We start from the raw sequence: 23,938 nt of genomic DNA on the forward strand, positions 1-23,938 counted from the left end.
CATGAAAACTAGCAACATTTTGGAAGAAAGCTGGGATAACAGTGGGGCAATTTTCAGAGTATCCACCTCACCTCAGTTCTTGGTGAGGCACGGTGGATGATACTGTGTGGACAAGAAGACCAAACTACTCTAATTCAAAGAAAAGACTTCTTAAAGTTGGATCTGAGTCTAAAGACGTTTAGAAATATATTATTAATTGGTTCATCAACATAAATGGATGAACTTTGAGCCTGTTATACAGAGTGAAGCAAGTCAGAAAGAGAAAAACAAATATGTTAACACACGCACACAAACACACAAATCTAGAAAAACGATTGATGAATCTATTTGCAGGGAAGGAATGGAGATGCAGATACAGAGAAAGGACTCGTGGACACAGTAGGGTAAGGAAAGAGTGGAACGGATGGAGACAGTAGCATTGACATAAACAAACTATCATGTGTAAAACAGATAGCTAGTGTGAAGCTGATAGGGAGACCAGGGGGACCAGCCTGGCGCTCTGTGATAACCAGGGGATGGCACGGGGGGAAAGGAGGGGAGCTCAAGAGGGAGGTGATATATGTACTATTACGGCTGATTCGAGTTGTTGTATGGCAGAAACCAACACATTGTAAGGCAATTTTCTTCCAATTAAAAAATAAAGAAAGTAGAAAAAAGATTTAAAAAATTTTAAAGGAATATATTAATTGATTTGGTTTGATTCTATTTATCTTTTTTAAGTAGGCACAACAGTGATACAATAACACCTCTGTCTAAATCTAAAGGAACTCTCTAGTGAAGTGAAGTGAAGTCGCTCAGTCGTGTCTGACTCTTTGCGACCCCATGGACTGTAGCCTACAAGGTTCCTCCATCCATGGGATTTTCCAGGCAAGAGTACGGGAGTGGGTTAAGGAACTCTCTAAAGAAGTATAAAATAACACATTAGTTAAGATAAGATAGATAAGAGAACACTGGTTCATAGTTACACTGGTAGTTTTTGGTTTGTTTATTAAAAAACACATCATTTCAAAATAATGTTAATATTGTTCAAGTACCTGGAATAGAGACAATAAAATCGTGCGTATTTGAAAGCTTGAAAAAGAAGTCACAACAGGTTGTGTACAATTTCTGCTTCTTTACCTATCCCCTCCTGGGCCAATATTCTCCTACTTAGAATCACTATTAATCTTTATCTATTAAAGAAAAGGTGGTTTTTATGAAACAAGAATGCAGTCATTATCTTCCCATTAACATTAACAAGATGAATTTATGGGACAAGGATGAGATATAGGAGGAAGAGTTTTATTAATTAGGTTTAAAAATGGCACATTAATGAACAGAGAGAAATCAGAAAAGTTCTAGATTCTTCAAAGACTATGGAAGTGATTATCCTTAATCATAGTAAATTCTTACTAAAATTTAGACATGGTTTCTCACCCTCCTCCAGTGATTAATTATTAGTTTGGAATTAATTTAAGGATTAAAGAGATTAAATACAAGGATTAAACAAAAATTATTTTTATTCAAATTTGGAAAAAAATGAAAATATATTACTTAGTATGTTAAATTAATCCCTTTGTAATGAACTGAAACAATATAATTAGAGCACATTAATTTGAATTTAAATGTCAAATATACTATGTGTCTTTGGAAATGATCATTATATTTATGAATATATTAAGCAAATTACCTAAATATATTATCTCCCAGTTTTATTAATTGAACAAACATAAAAAATATTTTTTTTAAAAAAGCAAAGAATCACTGAAACTCCTTATCCTTGGGATGGTAACTCTGTGTGATTTTCTCTGTAAGCATCATTATTGCAATTAATTACATTTTACCAAGATTACATTTATGTCCTTCCTTTTGCTGCATTATCACTTAATTATCACTTAAAATAATTAACCTTCTATTGTGCTAATGCAGCAAATTTAATTAATAAGTAATGTCAATTCTTCAAGTTTTAGATGATTTTCAAATTTTTACTGTCACAGAGAAGCTTTTCCTTTGTGCAGAAAATATTCTTATCCACTTTTTTGCTACTTCCTTGAAACAAATTACTGAGAATCACTAAAACAGGAGGTTTAAAACTTTGAGTGGCTCTTGGTAACTTTGGACAACATCATGTAAAGATATACTACTAATTTACCTTTTTCCAGGTCATATTTATTTCTACACTGGTTTATTTATTTCATCAATTTTTCAACTCTCCTGTAATTCTATGGATAATAGTGATTGTTATGATGTAAACACAACTAACAATGATAAACTTGTTTAGTTCAAAACATGTCAGGCACTATTCTAAGCACTTAGTATAGAATTGTAACGGAATAGTATAGATTTTGTATTTAAATAGACTTGCATGTGCTTCCCTGGTGGCTCAGTGGTAAGAATCCACTTGCCAATGCAAGGGACACATGTTCAATCCCTGGTCTGGGAAGACCCCACAGGCTGTGGAGCAGCTAAGTTCCATGCACTACAATCACTGAGCCTGTGCTGTAGAGCCTGACAGTCACACCTACTGAAGCCCTAGAGCCTGTTGCTCTGCAACAAGCAACAAGAGAAGCCACTGAAATAAATACAATTATTAAAAATAGACTTGCATTTGACTACTTACTCTTTCACTAATTAGCACAGTGACCTTGGGTAGGTTACTTAACGTCTTTGAGATAAACTTTTCCAGTCACACTATGCAAATAATATCAAAAATCTTGAAGGATTTTTGAGAGGATTGGCTTTTCTTAGGACTTGATTTTTTTTTTATTTAACCCTTTAAACTGATTAGAATTTATTTCTTAACATGTTATAATATATGTATTTATTTTTCTAAATGGTTAATTTACCATAACATTGTTTATTAAATGTTATCCACTTTGGCCACCTCATGCGAAGAGTTGACTCATTGGAAAAGACTCTGATGCTGGGAGGGATTGGGGGCAGGAGGAGAAGGGGACGACAGAGGATGAGATGGCTGGATGGCATCACTGACTCGATGAACGTGAGTCTGAGTGAACTCCGGGAGTTGGTGATGGACAGGGAGGCCTGGCGTGCTGCAATTCATGGGGTTGCAAAGAGTCAGACACGACTGAGCGACTGAACTGAACTGATCTGACTGACCCCTTTTGCCAATACTTAGTGATATATACTTCCTTATATTTAAGTTATCATATACAATTTATGTTTTTGAACTTTCTGTTCTTTTTCACTGGTATATTTTCATGCCAACATGATAATACTTTAGTGATTATTGCAACCAAGTATGTTTTATTCTTTAGTAGGCTATGCTTTGCTATGAGAGCTCATGGTTCTCATTGTTCCATTTGTTTCAAAACACTATTTAACAGTTTGGCAGATTCATTTTTATCAGAAAAATTTAGAATTATTTTCTTGAGTTGCAAAATAAGTGTATGTGATAGGGTTTTATTAAATGCATTCATTAACTTCAGGAGTACTGATAAGTTTTCAATATAATCAAAGTCACACTGTTAGGACTTCATGGATGGTTGCTCAATGTAAACATGTGCAGCAGTCTCCATAAATGAGACCTCTGGGGAGAGAGGAGCCCTCCAGTGTTCCTACTAAAGTCAGTCAGCTTTAGCAAACTTTTGCACTAGAGGAAAACCCATAGGTGGTTGTATCTACAGAATTAACTGAAATATATTAAATTGAGCACCTTTTTAAAATGCATAGGATGTGCATTCTAAACTATTTATTCCAGTTAAGCATAAAATTCACAACTATATTTTAATTATCAAGCATATAAATATTGGTATATTGAAACAGAATGTGTCATTCATAGAAAAGTCTAAGGAATTTAATTCTGACTAATGAATACAATCCTGATTTAAATTGAAATCCATTTCAAGTTAATTACATATACCCCAAATGTCATGCTATTTAAGTGGAAGATAACATTGCATTTTATAAAGAAAGGTGATTTGCATGAAACATTTAAATAAGAAAAAAGGACAAACTTACCTTAAATGAATGGCCCAAATTCTACAATAATATTTTAAAAATTCAGACATCTATTTTGAAAATTTAAATTTGTTTATTAAGTAATAATGACAATAATATTTGAATTTATTTAGTACTTCCCACATGCCAAACATGTCCTAAAAGTGCTTTCTTTGTACTCATATGATTTCAAAGTAAACCTGTGAGAAAGAAATTAGACTGAAATTCTAATTAGAAAGAAATTAGAAAGAAATTTTATTGGTGAGGAAAATGAGGCACAGAAAATCTAAGAAGTTTTCTCCAACTTATACAGAGCATTTGAACCCAAGCTGTTTTCCAGAACCCGTGCTTTCAAGCATTTTGACCAGAACAATTAAATCCTTTATATGGTCTAACTTTTTTCAACTTTGCCTAGCAATTGCTTTTGATTATCTATAGAATTGTACATTTTAGCTGACATTCTCTACTATATTTTGACTATTTCACCTGACGAGGGAGTCTTAGAAAAAATCAAACAAGCTTTACTGAGTGTTCTTGTTCAGGATTAAAGGCTAATTGTAGAACAAAACAGTGTGCAAAGCATGAATTAAAATTAGAGCACACCTTTCAAATATGACTTTTCAATTAAAAGTATATGATTTTAAATTAAAAGTATATACATATGATTATAAAGTATTGCCCTTATGCCCATAACACTTTCTGATTTAATTTCAAGACGATTTTATGATTCCATACAAAACTGTATCAGTAAAGGTCTATAAAAGCTGTAAGGTACTGGTTTGACCTTTATTCTTTCTACAGGAAAAGTTAAATAAGCAATTACATTCAGCTCCTATATAGAATCAGGGGGCTGTCCAGCTCTAGCATTAGCAATTGCAAATCCATCCTTTACCTTTCTCAGGCGAAGGATGGCTGGCCAGGAGCAAATCGTCAGCCAATGGGAGCTTGTAAGTCAACCATGCATTAATATGTTGCTTGAGCACCATCTGCTGGACACTTTAAATAACAACCAATTTGAGAACACCAACGTACCAGAGAATCACCTGAATTTCAGATGTACAATACAGTGTTTATGTTTATGCCTCGGTGTACTAGCAATCCATTTCTTCTACCTACTCAGAATTAATTACCCAGGCAGGACACTCACCTCCATCTTTGCCTGTTGATTTACTGGCATGAGGAGCTCCAAGTGGCCAGGTGATAGGCTCAACTTTTAGTTTAATGGAACTATATTACTGGGTCTCATGCTGGAAGAATTCCTCCCTGGGGAATGAAGATGACTAAACTAGCAGAACCACAAATCCTGAGGTCCCTAAAGTTTCTGACAACTACTCAACTTTGCCTCTCAAGTGTGAAAGCAGCCACAAACAATGGCATGGCTGTATTACCATTAATACAATAAAAACTTACATAAACAGAAAGCTGAATGTGGCTGTGGTTCATAGTTTACCAATCCCTGATGTAAATATGACTTCCCAGGTGGCTCAGTATAAAGAATTCACCTGCCAAGCAGGTGACTGGGTTCAATCCCTAAGTCAAGAAGATCCTCTGGAGAAGTGAATGGTTACCCAGTCCCGTATTCTTGCCTGGAGAATTCCATGTGTAGAGGACCCTGGTGGGCTATAAGGGGTTGTGTGAGGTTGGACCTGACCATCACATAATGTGATATATACATGAGATAAATATATATCCCTGCTTATTTTTGATAGATAGATACAAATAGAGTTAGGAATAGAGATAGACATGATAGAGATAGAAATACATTTCTAGTAACTAGGAGAGTCTATTTTGATGCTGTGACTGTTTTATCTCCCACCATGAACCAATAACCCTTAAAAACCCTGTGCTAATATTTTTCTTAATAATGGTGGTGTGTGTACATGTCTCTCCGTGTATGAATGTTAATTTAAAGTCTTCTATGATAACTAAACTCATCCTGCTACTTAAGATCGTAAGATCGATTCAAATCCCATATCCATGAATTAATGAAATATTCAAGGGGTTCCCCAAGATTTCTGGGAATATCAAGCCTATTCTTTAGTCACAGTCATCTTTACTCTCAAACTCCTGCTTCCACTAAATTACAGCAAATAATCTATGGCCACTGCTCCACATCCTGTTAACTTAGTGAACTCAGAGTTTTCTTTCTTTTCTTCTTTTTTTTTTATTTTTATTTTGTATTGGGGTATAGCTGATTAACAAATAATGTTGTGATAATTTCAGGTGAATGGCAAAGGGACTCAGTCATACATATACTTGTATCCGTTCTCCCCCAAACTTCCCTCCAATCCAGGCTGTCACATGACGCCGAGCAGAGTTCTCTTTGCTATACAATAGGTCCTTGTTGGTTATCCATTTTAAATATAGCAGTGTGTACCTGTCTATCCCAAACTCTCTAACAACCCCTTCCCTCCATTCTTTCCCTCAGCAACCATAAGTTCATTCTCTAAGTCTGTGAGTCTCTTTCTCTTTTGTGAGTGTCATATTGAGTGAAGTAAGTCAGACAGAGAAGGAGAAATATTGCATGACATTCCTTATAAGGGGAATCTATAAATAACACAAAGGAACTTAAAAAACAGAAAGAATTTTCCTTCTTTTCGACACACACGCACAAATATACACACACTTTACTGAAGGTCTTTTCTGGCATAACTGACTTTACCGATGTTCTGGACAGATGACCTAGGTTAACCTAGGCTGCAAATTAATAATTTGAAATTGAACATTAAACACTATTTCATAGTGTTTTCCACCAAAAAAGGGTCCTGGCTTAGAATTTTATTCAGCTCATTTTCACACCATTGTATTCTGATACATTTTATTTTGTATTTTTTATTGTGTATTTTCTTTTACATTAACACAGTTCTGACACATTTTCCCAATTTCCCACTGCCCTCTAGTGGCTTCTCAAGGTATTTTCCTAAACACTGCTGCTGCTGCTGCTAAGTCGCTTCAGTCGTGTCAGACTCTGTGCGACCCCATAGAAGGCAGCCCACCAGGCTCCCCGTCCCTGGGATTCTCCAGGCAAGAACACTGGAGTGGGTTGCCATTTTCTTTTCCAATGCATGAAAGTGAAAAGTGAAAGTGAAGTCCCTCAGTCGTGTCCGACTCTTAGCGACCCCATGGACTGAAGCCTACCAGGCTCCTCCCTCCATGGGATTTGCCAGGCAAGAGTACTGGAGTAGGGTGCCATTGCCTTCTCCGTTCCTAAACACAGACCCACCTAAAAAGAACTCAGGTGTCAGCTGTTCAGATCAACTCATTTTAAAACATTTCACTTGCACTAGACTAAATCGGTGTTCAGCACAATCTTTATATAATTTTATTTTGTGATTCATTTAGAGTATTGAGTAATAATTAAGAAAACATTAAGTATACTTCCACATGTATTGCAAAAACATGACATCTCTTAAAACAAGTGATCTGCCATGAAAAATAACAAAGACATTCTAATAGGGTGATTCACTTGGCCGCATTTCATAGTACTTCGTGTTATTTTGTGTAACAGAAGAAATAATGAAAATTAGAAGGTTTAAATGAACTATATTGATGTTTTTATTGTTTTGTTTAATGATAGTGGCAACTGGATTTTACTACCCATTCATAAAATTCCATGGGCCAAAATAATATGATTTAATCTCAATGATCAGATCTCAGTCAAATATCTTTTTTTTTTCAGTCAAATATCTATATAGACACTTGTGTGATTAAAAGTATCTTTTCAAAGAAAGCCATCCCTTGTCACATTGTTCACTGTCTTCCGATACAACTCAGGAGGGCTTCCTGTCTGAGAGAGAAGGTGGAGAGGACTCCTTATTTCTTGGAGCAGAGCTATAACATCAACTTTTCTCAGTCTGGTTGTCAATGAGTTATGTCATGTATCTGCAGTTAAGGCACATTGTAGGCACTTGTGAACAAGAGATCAGTTTTCAGACATGAGCTCAGAGATGGGATATGAACTCAGGTTTGAGTCACAGAGAGCATGGATGAGATATTTTTGACAAAGGGGATAGTGAGAGAAGAGCAAATGGTCAAGGAGAGTTACTGATCAGTCCTAAGGTTTACTGGGACCTCCGTGATGGCTCAGACAATAAAGAATCTGCCTGCAATGCAGGAGACCTGGATTGGATCTTTGGGACAGGAAGATACTCTGAAAAAGGGAATGGCTACCCACTCCAGTATTTTTGCCTGGAGAATTCCATGGACAGAGGAGCCTGATGGGCTACAGTCCATGGGGGTCACAAAGAGTCACACAGCTGAGTGACTAACATTTTCACTATTGGGTCTTTCTAGGTGGTGCTAATGGTAAAGAGCATGTCTGCCAATGCAGGAAACATAAGAGATGCAGGTTCGATTCCCGGTTGGGAAGATCTCCTGGAAGAGGGCATTGGCAACCCACCCCAGTATTCTTTCCCGGAGAATCCCATGGACAGAGGGGCCTGGTGGGCTACAGTCCATAAAGTCGAAAGAGTCAGACACGGCTGAGCAACTGAGCACGCATACAAGGTATATTGAGTGCACTTGACTCTGGGTCTTTTGCTAAAAGCTTAATGTTTAAAAACTTCTTAGGTTGAGGCTCTTGGAGTGAACTTTGACTTTGCCTAACGTTTAGTTGACTACTTGCTGTGCTTTACTGGATTTGATAATTCAGGCTTAAAAAAAAATCCTCCACACAGGATTAGTGGGATTAATAGTCAAACTATGTCTTTAGGTTTATTTACAGAACCCCAAGGATGTGGCAATGGTGAGAACACAAGATGAGGAATCCTATTCTCTGAAAGTAGTTTTTAGTTTGCCCTTATTCTTAGGACTGATATGATTTTCTTAACCTTCCTTTGACATCTGCTGTGAAAATCTGTGATTCTGTACAATGATTCTATATTCATGGCTGTTATCTATCTTTTTAGGAAGCTATATGATTATATTACAAGTCTTAAATTGTGTAAATTGTGATTTTTCTCTTTTCTATTTCTCATTCCAAAAAAATGAATTTTATGAGTGATTTTAGATGATGTTATATCCATGGTAGTAAAGAGGTTGATGAATCAAAACATTAATGTTTTCCTTTCATAGAGAAAATTAGAGAATAAAGTTAGTGGGACTCTTAAATGCTTGAATGATCTAGGCATGTTCCTATATCATCGTGGCACTCTGGGATATCCAGATGGTTGCTTTAGATTATGCTAAAAAGAGTTTTACTTTACTATTCTTGCTGTGTCACATTGCAACAATCTGAATATGCTAGTTAGATAATGGGCAAACAATTTAAGGAAATGAGATACATTTCTCCTGATCATGTCTTTTATGATGAAAAATATTGAAATTTATCCTTGCACAGATACTTGAATTTGGAAACTGTATCAATGACCTGTCTCAGTGGATAAGCACAGACAGAGAAATATGGAAAACTGAACATAGTTATAGTTAAGTGTTAGTCCCTCAGTCATGTCCAACTCTTTGTGATCCCATAGACTCTAGCCTGCCAGGCTTCACTGTCCATGGGATTTCTCAGGCAAGCATACTGTAGTGGGTTACCACTCCCTTCTCCAGCGGATCTTCTCGACCCAGGGATCGAACCCAGGTTTCCTGCATTGCAGGCAGATTCTTTACCTTCTGAGCCACCAGGGAAGCCCAGTTATAGTATGCATGAGTGCTCAGTCACTACAATCCTGTCCAACTCTCTGCAACCACATGGACTGTAGCCCTCCAGGCTCCTCTATCCATGGGATTCTCCAGGCAAGAATACTGGAGTGGTTTGCCATGCCCTCCTCCAGGGAAAGGCATGAACCACTGGGGAAGTCCCAGTTATAGTATATCTTTGAATTAATATTCAAAACTACTAGGAACTTCCCTAGTGGTCTTGTTGCTAAGACTTCCCCCTCCAATGCAGGGGCTGTGCATTCGATCTCTGGTTGGGGAGCTAAGATCCCACGTAACTCATGTCCAAAACCCAAAACATAAAATAGAAGCAATATTGTAGCAAATTCAATAAAGACTTTCAAAATGGTCCATTAAAAAAAACAAACTTAAAAATAAGAAAGTTACAAAACTGTGCTGCTGTGTTGAGTGTTTTCTCATTGTTGCACAATAGAAGTTTGCTTTTGCTTTTAAGGACTGAGAAAACATTAGTCCATTTCCATGCACCTTCTCATGGTTACAAGCTGAATTCTTAAATTGAGTGTGGCATTTTAGAATTTTTGTGGTCCAGAGGAAAAATAATGTATATTAAACACGTATCAGGTATCTAGGACATTCTTGGTTGCTTTATCCTTAACAAGTGGAAAAGATCATCATTCACCACTTTGTGCATGAATAAACTGAGAATAGAAATTGTACAAAGTTTTGTTGGTGCATGTTTCTATATTTGATCTGGATTGGGTATGCATTTCAGGTATCCAATTTCTGGAAAAAAAATGATCTTCTCTTTAGAGAACTTAGGACAACTAGAATATGGTAATCGAGGAAAATGTTCTAAAATAACAGTATGTCATTTAAATAAGTATTTTCCAGCAATGAAACTATTTTTCATTGCACTTTGGCTTGAGTATTAAGACTAGTAAACAATGATATCTTCAGATGAGCACTAAGAAGAATCAATGCACAGTCCACTTGATTTAAAGGTACTAATTACTCCTTCAGAAATTATGATGAAAGAACAGATAAACTTGGTTTCATGATATGACTGCCTTTTAGAGAAGTAATCAGGACTAATGTGATTTTTTAAATGATATTTACTCTTCCTGTTTAAGTTAATAGTGCCCCTAGCATGGATTTAAAAGCTTTTCTTAGTAGAAGATAAACAACAGAAACTATCCAGAAATTTTCTTTCTGGATAATTTGGAAACAAAATCAATCTTTTATACAGTGTTTTCCCGACTTTGCTTTGGTTTCCTTTTTATATCTCATGAATGAATGGATAAGAAAGCTGTGGTACATATACACAATGGAGTATTACTCAGCCATTAAAAAGAATACATTTGAATCAGTTCTAATGAGGTGGATGAAACTGGAGCCTATTATACAGAGTGAAGTAAGCCAGAAGGAAAAACATAAATACAGTATACCAACGCATATATATGGAATTTAGAAAGATGGTAATGATAACCCTGTATACGAGACAGCAAAAAAAAAAAAGAAAACTTCTAGTTAATGATCTCTTATCTTTTGAGAAAATGGCTGTAATGAATTTGCTTTGCTCAGCATCTGACTTGACTCACATAAACGATTCTAGACACAGAAGAAAATAAAAACTCTCAACAGCCATGGTGGTAAACTTAAGGGCATCTGGAAACATGTTCTACAAAACGCCAGGATGATAGAGGGGAGAAGTCAATACATTCAGTGATGAGAAATAAGCCATTCTGTCTCCATCCTCTGCCATTTTCTTCCAGTTTCAGAACTTGAACACTTTAATAAAATAGAAAAATTGACAGCCATGCTTCTACTTCTTAGATGCTACTTTGTGATGTTAACATCTACAACCCAACTCAAATTTTCTACATCTAATTAGAAACCCCAAAACTTTTGTAATATTAGTGGGATAGCACCAGGGCCCACATATAATTGAGACAGATAGTGGCAGCTTACTATCTTAAGCAAGATGTAATATGCACAAATAAATCATTAGAAACAAAGATGGGGTCAGGAAGCCGTCCAGTCATGGTACACAGAGAGCATTCTACAAGTCCACGTACAGCATTCATTTCAAACATTAAAAACCCAGGTGGTGAATATAGAAAGGGCACATCTAATTCTTACAGGACCCACATAGATAAAAACATTTTAATTAATGAAAGAGTATATGAATTCAGTAAATGCTTCTGAAACATTGTTCTGGCTTAAATCCCCATGAAAGATTAGGACTTGCATCCAGGTTGGCTCACAATCAACACAAATCTATTCCTTGGTCCTTGTAATGTAGTAATCACTGTGTCTGGGGAGAGTTCTCCTTATTTAGAAATGAGCTTCCCTGGTGGTTCAAATGGTAAAGAATCTGCCTGCAATGTGGGAGACCTGGGTTTGATCCCCTGGAGTAGGAAATGGCAACCCACTCCAGTATTCTTGTTTGGGAAATCTCATGGACAGAGGAGCTTGGTGGGCTACAGTCCATGGGGTCACAAAGAGTCAGACAAGACTGAGCGCACACACACACAATTTTTAAAGAGGGAAATTAAAATGTATGATAGATTAAAATATATGATAAAGCAACAGCAAAGAAGTCTGTGAAATTTCAGGGAACGAGAAGACTTCAAAAGTTATTTAAAGAAATATAATTATGAGTATGTTAATTCTCCTCAGGACACAAGGTGTTTCCATGTTAATTACGAATTGCAGAAGACCACAAAGAAAGAGCAGGTTGGCATGAAGGTGAATACTACTACTACTATGTCGCTTCAGTCGTGTCCGACTCTGTGCGACCCCACAGACGGCAGCCCACCAGGCTCCCCCGTCCCTGGGATTCTCCAGACAAGAACACTGGAGCGGGTTGCCATTTCCTTCTCCAATGCATGAAAGTGAAAAGTGAAAGTGAAGTCACTCTTAGCGACCCCATGGACTGCAGCCTACCAGGCTCCTCCGTCCATGGGATTTTCCAGGCGAGAATACTGGAGTGGGTTGCCATTGCCTTCTCTGATGAAGGTGAATAGATATGATAAAAAGGAAATGGGTGAAGAAAATAAAGACTTTATGTATTCCTTAAAGGAAAAATGCCAAACTGGAAGGAGAGTACAGCATTCCAGGTAAAGTCTATGATAATAAATTCACACCTTTAAATATCCTGTGAATGAAAAGAAATTAACACCTTGAATATACATTCAAATTAAAAAAAAAAAAAACAGAATGGTAAAGAGAAAAATCCTACAAGTATCAAGGCTGAATAACCAAGTTGTTTACAAGAATAAAAGAATATTCATACTCAGTTCAGTTCAGTTCAGTCACTCAGTCATGTCTGACTCTTTGCAACCCCATGGACTGCAGCACGCCAGGCCTCCCTGTCCATCACCAACTCCTAGAGTTTACTCAAACGCATGTCCTTTGAGTTGTTGCTGCCACCCAACCATCTCATCCTGTGTTGTCTCCTTCTCCTCCCACCTTCAATCTTTCCCAGCATCAGGGTCTTTTCAGATGAGTCAGCTCTTCACATCAGGTGGCCAAAGTATTGGAATTTCAGTTTTAACATCAGTCCTTCCAATGAATATTCAGGACTGATTGCCTTTAGGATGGACTGGTTGGATCTCCTTGCAGTTCAAGGAACTCTCAAGAGTCTTCTCCAAAAGCATCAATTCTTCTGTGGTCAGTTTTTTTTATAGTCCAACTCTCACATCCATATATGACTACTGGAAAAACCATAGCTTTGACCAGATGGACCTTTTTTGGCTAGTAATGTCTCTGCTTTTTAATATGCCATCTAATTTGGTCACAACTTTTCTTCCAAGAAGAAAGTGCCTTTTAATTTCATGGCTGCAGTCACCATCTGCAGTGATTTTGGAGGCCCCCAAAATAAAGTCTCTCACTGTTTCCACTGTTTCCCATCTATTTGCTATGAAGTAATGGGACCAGATGCCACGATCTTAGTATTCTGAATGTTAAGCTTTAAAGCAACTTTTTCACTCTCCTCTTTCACTTTCAACAAGAGGCTCGTTTTTCTTTGCTTTCTGCCATAGGGTGGTATCATCTGCATATCTGAGGTTATTGATATTTCTTCCGGCAATCTGGATTCCAGCTTGTGCTTCATCCAGCCCAGAAATTCTCATGATGCTATGACATGATATTCATACTAGTCTCAGCATTTACCTTTGGAATATTTTTTTCATGTACTCATTGGCAATTTGCTTTTCTTCTTTTGTGAATCACTGCTGCTGCAACTGCTGCTAAGTCGCTTCAGTCATGTCCGACTCTGTGCGACCCCACAGACGGCAGCCGACCAGGCTCCCCTGTCCCTGGGATTCTCCAGGCAAGAACACTGGAGTGGGTGCCATTTCCTTCTCCAATAGTTAACATTATTTGGGCTTCCCTGGTCCCTCAGTGGGAAACAATTTGCCTGCCAATGCAGGAGACCTGGGTTCAATTCCTGGCCCAAGAAGATCCTGTGAAGAAAGAAATGGCAACCCACTCCAGTATTCTTGCCTGAAAAACCCCATGGACAAGGGAGCCTAGAGGGCTACAGTCCCTGGGGACACAGAGAGTCAGACATGACTTAATGACTGAGCAACAACAACAGTTAATATTATTTACTATTTTTAAAACTAAGATTTCAGTTTCATAACTGACCTTAAATGTTGGTTCTTATTTTAAAACTCAAACAATATAGAGGTATAAAGAAAAAATAAGTCTCTTGCATCTCTCAATATTCACCATAACTCCTCTGAGCAGAGATAGCCACTCTCAACTAATGTTGAGATGGTTGGATGGTATCACCAACTCAGTGGATATGAATCTGAGCAAACTCCGGGAAGTAGTGAAGGTCAGGGAAGCCTGGTGTGCTGCAGTCCACGAGGTCCCAGAGAGTTGGACACGACTTAGTGAATGAACTACAATGTTTTAGAAAATATTGCGGAGGAAGGCTAAATTAACACTTTAATGTTTGGAGTTAGGAAGCCTGAGAATGACAAGGCTGGATCTGCATGAGAATCACTGTAACGAAACAGGGTGGATTTGGAAAGAAAATAAGAAGAGACCATTTTGTCTCCTAGAATGAAATGTAAAGAAACGAAAGGTATTTAGTTAGATAAATAGCACTTTTGTAATCTACTTGACCTGAAGTTAAAGTCGGTTTGAAGTTTTCTAGGTTATGTGGCTTTGTGGTAGCCAGAGTTCAGATGTGACAAAGGAAGTCCAAGAGATAGCTACATAGTTGGCCAGCTCAGAAAGGAAACTAAAAGCCAAAAATAAGCAGAATATGCAAATTCTTAGGATAGTTTTAATGCAAGTTATTTCCCAATACTTTTTAAGACCAGGTTTTAAACATATCTGTTTATGGATATAGCATATGATTAAATGGGATTTTTTATGGTTAAAATTAAATAAGCAGTAAAAAAATTTTATAGAGTAACTCTCAGGATTAAATCTCTATAATTTTACTCATCTCTAACCATAAGGAGGGAGAGTAGATATAAACTTTCCAGTAGACCTAAACTTTCCAGTTAAGAGATATATTGCAAAAAGATTAAAAGGCAGATTGACTTGCAGAAATGCATTTAAATTGTTCAGTGAGCATATGGAAAGTTATTTGCATTGGTTAATGGAACATCACAAAAAATGATGTTCTTTCTTTTTCATCTCACTGGTATTTAAAAGCAAATAAAACCAATCTGATTGCATTAAAATTCTGAAAGTTGGGTTTGGCAGAAATACCTCAAAGAGGAATGAGAAGATATCCCCCCACATCTCTGCCTGAATTCCAAAGACATGTGAAAATAAAGGACTGGCAGATGGAGGTCAAAACATAGCAATTTTTATTAATAAAGCTTGTGGGGGAAATATGTAGTGGCATAACAGATTCAAATGGTCTCCAATTATTGAAGTCCAACATTCAAAATTTACTGAGGATTGTGATGATATCATCTATGATATGAGAAACAGAGAGTTAATACACCTTGAGGCCAACTCACAGCTAAGAAAAAGTGAAAGAGCAGCACTTCTTTGTTTCCATTTTAAAATGATGGGAAATTTTTTTCTATATCCCAGCAGTTGCATACGAGATGTCTCACACTGAAATGTCTTTCCTGTTATCCATGGTAGTGTAATACATTGCCCCCAAATTAAGTGGCTAAAAATAAAATGTTTTATTATATTTTATGATTCTGTGGGTCAGAAATCCAAACAGGGTTCAGCTGTAAATTCTTCTGTTCCATGTGGTATTGATTGGGGTCATTTGGGGACATTCGGCTGATGGGCTGACTGAGAAATACAAAAGGGATTCATTTGCCTCAGCAGAGACTGCTGGAAAGTTAGGTTCAACTGTTTTCTTCTCCCTCTCCACGTAGTCTCAGGACTTCCCCACATGTTTTCACCAGCTGAACTTCTTACATGGAGACTCAAGACTCTAAAGGTGAGTATTTAAGATTCAGGAAATAGAAATATTAGTCTCTTAAGAATTGATGCTTTTGAACTTTGGTGTTGGAGAAGACTCGAGAGTCCCTTGGACTGCAAGGAGATGCAACCAGTCCATTCTGAAGGAGATCAGCCCTGGGGTTTCTTTGGAAGGAATGATGCTAAAGCTTAAACTCCAGTACTTTGGCCACCTCATGCGAAGAGTTGACTCATTGGAAAAGACTCTGATGCTGGGAGGGATTAGGGGCAGGAGGAGAAGGGGACGACAGAGGATGAGATGGCTGGATGGCATCACTGACTCGATGGACGTGAGTCTGAGTGACCTCGGGAGTTGGTGATGGACAGGGAGGCCTGGTGTGCTGCGATTCATGGGGTCGCAGAGAGTTGGACACAACTGAGCGACTGAACTAACTGACTGACTGAAGACTTGGCCACAGAATCTGGCACCTCATCATTTTCGTCACATCCTATTTTCAAAGCAGTCAAAGGGCCCTCAGATTCAAACAGCAGGGCTGGGGGTGGGAAACGGGCACAGACACTCCATAAGTCCATGACAGGACTGCCAAGGAATTTATGTCATTTTTACTGTGTTATAGTTTGCCTGTCCTCTGACTTCCCAGAAGATACATTCAGCCCCTCCCACGACTCCTGTGTTTTCCTCGCACCACAGCACCACACTCAGGCCAGGTACCAGGTGTGAATGAGGCGCCTTCACTTTTGGGGCTTGATTTCTATCTGATAAGCTATGAACTAAAGACACAAGTTTTTCCACTACCACACAGTGCTGAGACAAAATAAGAGTGGTATAAAATCCAGTTTGAATAAGGAGGGAATTAGAGGCAGAGTGTTTCTTAAAATCTAGAAAGTATGAAAGTGTTAGTTGCTCAGTCGTGTCTGACTCTTTATGAGCCCATGGACTGTAGTCCGCCAGGCTTCTCTGTCCATGGGTTTCTCTGGGATTCTCCAGGCAAGAATACTGGAGTGGGTTGCCATTCCCATCTCCAGGGGAGCTTCCCGACCCAGGGATCGAACCCAGGTCTTTTGCATTGCAGGCAGATTCTTTTTCGTCTGAGATACTGGGGAAGCCCATTGAAATCAGGGATTGGGGATAATTTTATTCCCTTGGAATGATTCCCCTCTACTCTTGGCATTGCTTTCTAGCTCTTGGTTCTGCTTTTTAGATCCTTCTTTATATTTACTGATGGATTTTTTTTTTTTTTTTTTTACAACAAGGTGACCTCAATAGCCTGCTTCCTGCCCACAGTAGGTTAGAGCGGTCCAAAGACTTCTTTGTATTTTGTACTTTTAAAATCCATTCCATTAGCATAAACCATTCACAACTTTCCTTTTATCTTTTTTTTTCCTCTTTTTTTTTAATTTTATTTTTAAACTTTACATAATTGTATTAGTTTTGCCAAATATAAAAATGAATCCGCCACAGGTATACATGTGTCCCCATCCTGAACCCTCCTCCCTCCTGCCTCCCCATACCATCCCTCTGGGTCGTCCCAGTGCACTAGCCCCAAGCATCCAGTATCGTGCATCGAACCTGGACTGGTATCTCGTTTCATACATGATATTATACATGTTTCAATGCCATTCTCCCAAATCTTCCCACCCTCTCCCTCTCCCATAGAGCCCATAAGACTGTTCTATACATCAGTGTCTCTTTTGCTGTCTCGTACACAGGGTTATTGTTACCATCTTTCTAAATTCCATATATATGTGTTAGTATACTGTATTGGTGGTTTTCCTTCTGGCTTACTTCACTCTGTATAATAGGCTCCAGTTTCATCCACCTCATTAGAACTGATTCAAATGTTTTCTTTTTAATGGCTGAGTAATACTCCATTGTGTATATGTACCACTGCTTTCTTTATCCATTCATCTGCTGATGGACATCTAGGTTGCTTCCATGTCCTGGCTATTATAAACAGTGCTGCGATGAACATTGGGGTACACGTGTCTCTTTCCCTTCTGGTTTCCTCAGTGTGTATGCCCAGCAGTGGGATTGCTGGATCATAAGGCAGTACTATTTCCAGTTTTTTAAAGATTCTCCACACTTCTCCATAGTGGCTGTACTAGTTTGCATTCGCACCAACAGTGTAAGAGGGTTCCCTTTTCTCCACACCCTCTCCAGCATTTATTGCTTATAGACTTTTGGATCGCAGCCATTCTGACTGGCGTGAAATGGTACCTCATAGTGGTTTTGATTTGCATTTCTCTGATAATGAGTGATGTTGAGCATCTTTTCATGTGTTTGTTAGCCATCTGTATGTCTTCTTTGGAGAAATGTCTATTTAGTTGTTTGGCCCATTTTTTGATTGGGTTATTTATTTTTCTGGAGTTGAGCTATAGGAGTTGCTTGTATATTTTTGAGATTAGTTGTTTGTCAGTTGCTTCATTGGCTATTATTTTCTCCCATTCTGAAGGCTGCCTTTTCACCTTGCTAATAGTTTCCTTTGTTGTGCAGAAGCTTTTAAGGTTAATTAGGTCCCATTTGTTTATTTTTGCTTTTATTTCCAATATTCTGGGAGGTGGGTCATAGAGGATCCTGCTGTGATGTATGTTGGAGAGTGTTTTGCCTATGTTCTCCTCTAGGAGTTTTATAGTTTCTGGTCTTACGTTGAGATCTTTAATCCATTTTGAGTTTATTTTTGTGTATGGTGTTAGTAAGTGTTCTAGTTTCATTCTTTTACAAGTGGTTGACCAGTTTTCCCAGCACCACTTGTTAAAGAGATTGTCTTTTCTCCATTGTATATTCTTGCCTCCTTTGTCAAAGATAAGGTGTCTGTATGTGCGTGGATTTATCTCTGGGCTTTCTATTTTGTTCCATTGATCAATATTTCTGTCTTTGTGCCAGTACCATACTGTCTTGATAACTGTGGCTTTGTAGTAGAGCCTGAAGTCAGGTAGGTTGATTCCTCCAGTTCCATTCTTCTTTCTCAAGATCACTTTGGCTATTCGAGGTTTTTTGTCTTTCCATACAAATTGTGAAATTATTTGTTCTAGCTCTGTGAAGAATACTGTTGGTAGCTTGATAGGGATTGCATTGAATCTATAAATTGCTTTGGGTAGTATACTCATTTTCACTATATTGATTCTTCCAATCCATAAACATGGTATATTTCTCCATCTATTAGTGTCCTCTTTGATTTCTTTCACCAGTGTTTTATAGTTTTCTATATATAGGTCTTTAGTCTCTTTAGGTAGATATATTCCTAAGTATTTTATTCTTTCCGTTGTAATGGTGAATGGAATTGTTTCCTTAATTTCTCTTTCTGTTTTCTCATTATTAGTGTATAGGAATGCAAGGGATTTCTGTGTGTTGATTTTATATCCTGCAACTTTACTATAGTCATTGATTAGTTCTAGTAATTTTCTAGTGGAGTCTTTAGGGTTTTCTATGTAGAGGATCATGTCATCTGCAAATAGTGAGAGTTTTACTTCTTCTTTTCCAATTTGGATTCCTTTTATTTCTTTTTCTGCTCTGATTGCTGTGGCCAAAACTTCCAAAACTATGTTGAATAGTAATGGTGAAAGTGGGCACCCTTGTCTTGTTCCTGACTTTAGAGGAAATGCTTTCAATTTTTCACCATTGAGGATAATGTTTGCTGTGGGTTTGTCATATATAGCTTGTATTATGTTGAGGTATGTTCCTTCTATTCCTGCTTTCTGGAGAGTTTTTATCATAAATGGGTGTTGAATTTTGTCAAAGGCTTTCTCTGCATCTATTGAGGTAATCATATGGTTTTTATTTTTCAATTTGTTAATGTGGTGTATTACATTGATTGATTTGCGGATATTGAAGAATCCTTGCATCCCTGGGATAAAACCCACTTGGTCATGGTGTATGATCTTTTTAATGTGTTGTTGGATTCTGATTGCTAGAATTTTGTTAAGGATTTTTGCATCTATGTTCATCAGTGATATTGGCCTGTAGTTTTCTTTTTTTGTGGGATCTTTGTCAGGTTTTGGTATTAGGGTGATGGTGGCCTCATAGAATGAGTTTGGAAGTTTACCTTCCTCTGCAATTTTCTGGAAGAGTTTGAGCAGGATAGGTCACAACTTTCCTTTTATCTTTTTCTGTCTTTCTTCCTTTCTTTCTTTTTTAACCAGATAGGCCCTTTCTACCTAGGGCTAAGAGTAATGATGCTACGGGGAAGCATCTATAGGATCCTTTAGAGCCTTAGGAGTCAAAGTCTTACATTTGTTGAGGTCTCAACAAGGGGATATATACCAGCCACACATTTACAATCTTTACTGTGAGTTTCTTTTAGGTGCATCGGATTTTATATTTGTTAAGGCTATTTCTTTCTTCGAGAATTTTTGGAGAATGATTAGGTAAGAAAAACAGTTTTCAAGCCCAACAATCCCTGGATCCTTTGTATTTTCTCTAAATTTTTAAAGGCTAAGTGAAAATGGTACAATTCTTTCTTTTGTTTCTCTTTCATTTCCTACCTTTTTTTTTTTTTTTTTTACATTTTGCATTTAATCATAGGAAGAAGCCTGTAGGAATTTTCCACATTCTGTCCATAAATTTCTTCAACAAGTTCATTAAATACCTTATTTATTTTCTACGTTATGACTAAGAGCTATGTTACCAAACTTTCCAATAACAATTTTCTCACTGTTTTTCAAATTTTCACTGTCTTCTGTGATTTCATCAACTTTAATCAGACCCTTCCAGTCTCTGCCTTCTATCTTCTTCCTGCCATGCTGTACTCAAACCAATGTCAACTGATTTAGGTTTTTGTTATGACAGCACCTTGATTCCAGGCACCAAATTTTGTAGGATGCAGCCCAGGAAGAAGTACTATGAGTGATAAGGGATGGGGCTTTATGTTAAGGATTAAACCTTGCACAGTCGTGGAACCTGGTGCACAACTCTTGGAAGAGTGTTATCTCTGCATCCAGTAGCCAGCCTGAAGTTGCTACAGGCCATTATGGTGAGAAGCAGAGAAAAGAAAAGTGGGTGTGAAAGTGGGTGATCAAGGACAAACTGGAACCATGTCTGTTTCTCAGAATCTCCAATGAGGATGATGTGGGTGACTGCAGAAGCAGCTGATTCCTTCACACAGAACTATGCACATGCCTGCCCCAGGACTCACAAAAACTGAACAAGGAGATCCCAGGGATAAGGAAGGGCGGTGGGCTTGAACGTTGCCCTGTACAGGAGCCTGCAGATCAGTCACCATGTGGCAGTGAACTGCAACAGCTTCTGACGTCCTTCATGCACCTGCAAAGCCTAGCTGTTGCTGCTTCCATGTTTCCTTCCAAATATGATTTTCACTATGCCTACTCTGACCTGAAATTACAGAGATAAGAATTCTGGGAAATGTAGTTCCAGTTCAGCTAAATTGCTACTCTGCAAATTCACTGAAAATGGAAATAAGTCCTTTGAGGTGAGTCCATTTTCTCAAGAGTCTGAGGTACCTCAACTTTTAAAGAGTTCAAGAGTTAATAGGAAAGTTATAAATATCCCAACCCTCAGCAAATTTAGAACAAAAAGCCATTTCCTAGCCATCAGGGCTATTATTCTGGAACTCGGTATTTAGCATTGCCAAAGTCTGTTGCAAGAGACTTAGTTTTAAATGAGTACAGTGATCGGTGGATGCAATGATGGATAAGATATTCTGGTTTCAGCTCTGACCGAATACTAGTGCTATCCATTTAATACCAGATAGTCAATGCTCATGGTATAGATACATAAATTGTAAAGTTCAACTCATTCCTGTAGGAGGATTATTTTGATACAAGTATTTACCATATTTCTGGGGAAAATCCGCAAAGATATACTTTTTTTTTCTTCTGAAGTGGCAATCAAAACATTGTTAATGTCTTAGAAAAGTGTGGATGTTCACAAATTTGGAAGCTTTTCTTTGAAATCTGGAAAATCTTCTTCATTTTCACTTCCTGACTCTTCACTGCTGGTTAAAGCAGAGCTTTGTCAGTTAACGTGGGCTCCACCTGTGGGAAGGTATTTTTAGCCCTGTTGTTTTCACCTTTCAGCTGTAGACCTGCTTAGACCCACAAAATCTTCCTGCTTTCACATTTGTTTCAGCTGGAGAAAACGTCCTCCGTAGGTTTCCCAGCTGAAGCTGCTGTTGATGTTTCTGGTGTCCATGTAACTAACCGCCCAGAAAGAATAGATAACTCTGTCAGCATCTCCTCCACTTCTGAATTCCATAACATTCATGTACATGTTCATTTAAGACAGTTAATGTTTGCATGCCCACCTATAATAGCTCTAACCATCCTGATTATTTCCAATAACACCAGTGCTTCCTGCTCTTAAACTGGAGGTCAGGTTACATGAATTCCAGATTAGACTCTTCCTGGTTTCTGGATGCTAAAGGGCCATACCACTGAAAGTCTCTCCATAAAGAAGTTCAGTTCAGTTCAGTCACTCAGTCATGTCCGACTCTTTGAGACCCCATGAATCGCAGCACACCAGGCCTCCCTGTCCATCACCAACTCCCAGAGTTCACTCAGACTCAAGTCCATCGAGTCAGTGATGCCATCCAGCCATCTCATCCTCTGTCGTCCCCTTCTCCTCCTGCCCCTAATCCCTCCCAGCATCAGAGTCTTTTCCAATGAGTCAACTCTTCGCATGAGGTGGCCAAAGTACTGGAGTTTCCGCTTTAGCATCATTCCTTCCAAAGAAATCCCAGGGCTGATCTCCTTCAGAATGGACTGGTTGCATCTCCTTGCAGTCCAAGGGACTCTCAAGAGTCTTCTCCAACACCACAGTTCAAAAGCATCAATTCTTCGGTGCTCAGCTTTCTTCACAGTCCAACTCTCACATCCATACATGACCACAGGAAAAACCATATCCTTGACTAGACGGACCTTTGTTGGCAAAGTAATGTCTCTGCTTTTCAATATGCTATCTAGGTTGGTCATAACTTTCGTTCCAAGGAGTAAGCGTCTTTTAATGTCATGGCTGCAGTCAACACCTATAGTGATTTTGGAGCCCCCCCAAATAAAATCTGACACTGTTTCCACTGTTTCTTCATCTGTTTTCCATGAAGTGATGGAACAGGATGCCATGATCTTCGTTTTCTGAATGTTGAGCTTTAAGCCAACTTTTTCACTCTCCACTTTCACTTTCATCAAGAGGCTTTTTAGTTCCTCTTCACTTTCTGCAATAAGGGTGGTGTCATCTGCATATCTGAGGTGATTGATATTTCTCCCGGCAATCTAGATTCCAGCTTGTGCTTCTTCCAGTCCAGGCTTCAGCAATACATGAACCGTGAACTTCCGTAAGGAAACACTTGTCTAAAACACAGGCAATAGGGGATGTTTAGTCCTTTTAAGGTGTTATGTGCAAAGATCACTGGAAAAAAAGTCAACACATTTTTATAACTAGAAAATAATTTGAAGGAAAATAACTTTCATGTTACAAGAGCTACCAATTGAACAAATAAGACAAGAGTCAAAAGAAAAAAGAGAGCAATAGTAGAGTGTTCACTTTCCCTTACTATTTATTTCTAATGACACATTCATATAAATGTTCAAAAACTTTGATTTTATTTTATCCTTTACACCCTGATTAAGGACTACTTAAAACTGGAATGATTGATAGAATGTAAATTACACTGAACCAAGAGGACAGGGTTCTCATATGTATTTATGAAATAAATTGCCAGAACTTCAAAAATTCTAGATATTTTGACACATTAGAAAAGAAGTAAAACGTATCCTAAGCAAAATTAGCCCTTCAAGGTGATTTTTTTGCCAGGTTCTTTATTTAATTATTGGTAAGTAGTTCTTGAATTTAAACTATTTACATCAATAAAATAAAATAAGCAGAAAAACCAATTTAACTGAAATAAAATTGTGCTGATTTAAATGTTTTACAGAGATGCAAGAAATAGCATCATATATTCTTATGTTCTTTGTTGTATATTAAAACAATGCAGTATTTTTGTAAAGCCAGATACTT

This window comes from Bos javanicus, chromosome 1, assembly GCF_032452875.1.
Source record: "Bos javanicus breed banteng chromosome 1, ARS-OSU_banteng_1.0, whole genome shotgun sequence".
Classification (NCBI taxonomy): Eukaryota; Metazoa; Chordata; class Mammalia; order Artiodactyla; family Bovidae; genus Bos; species Bos javanicus.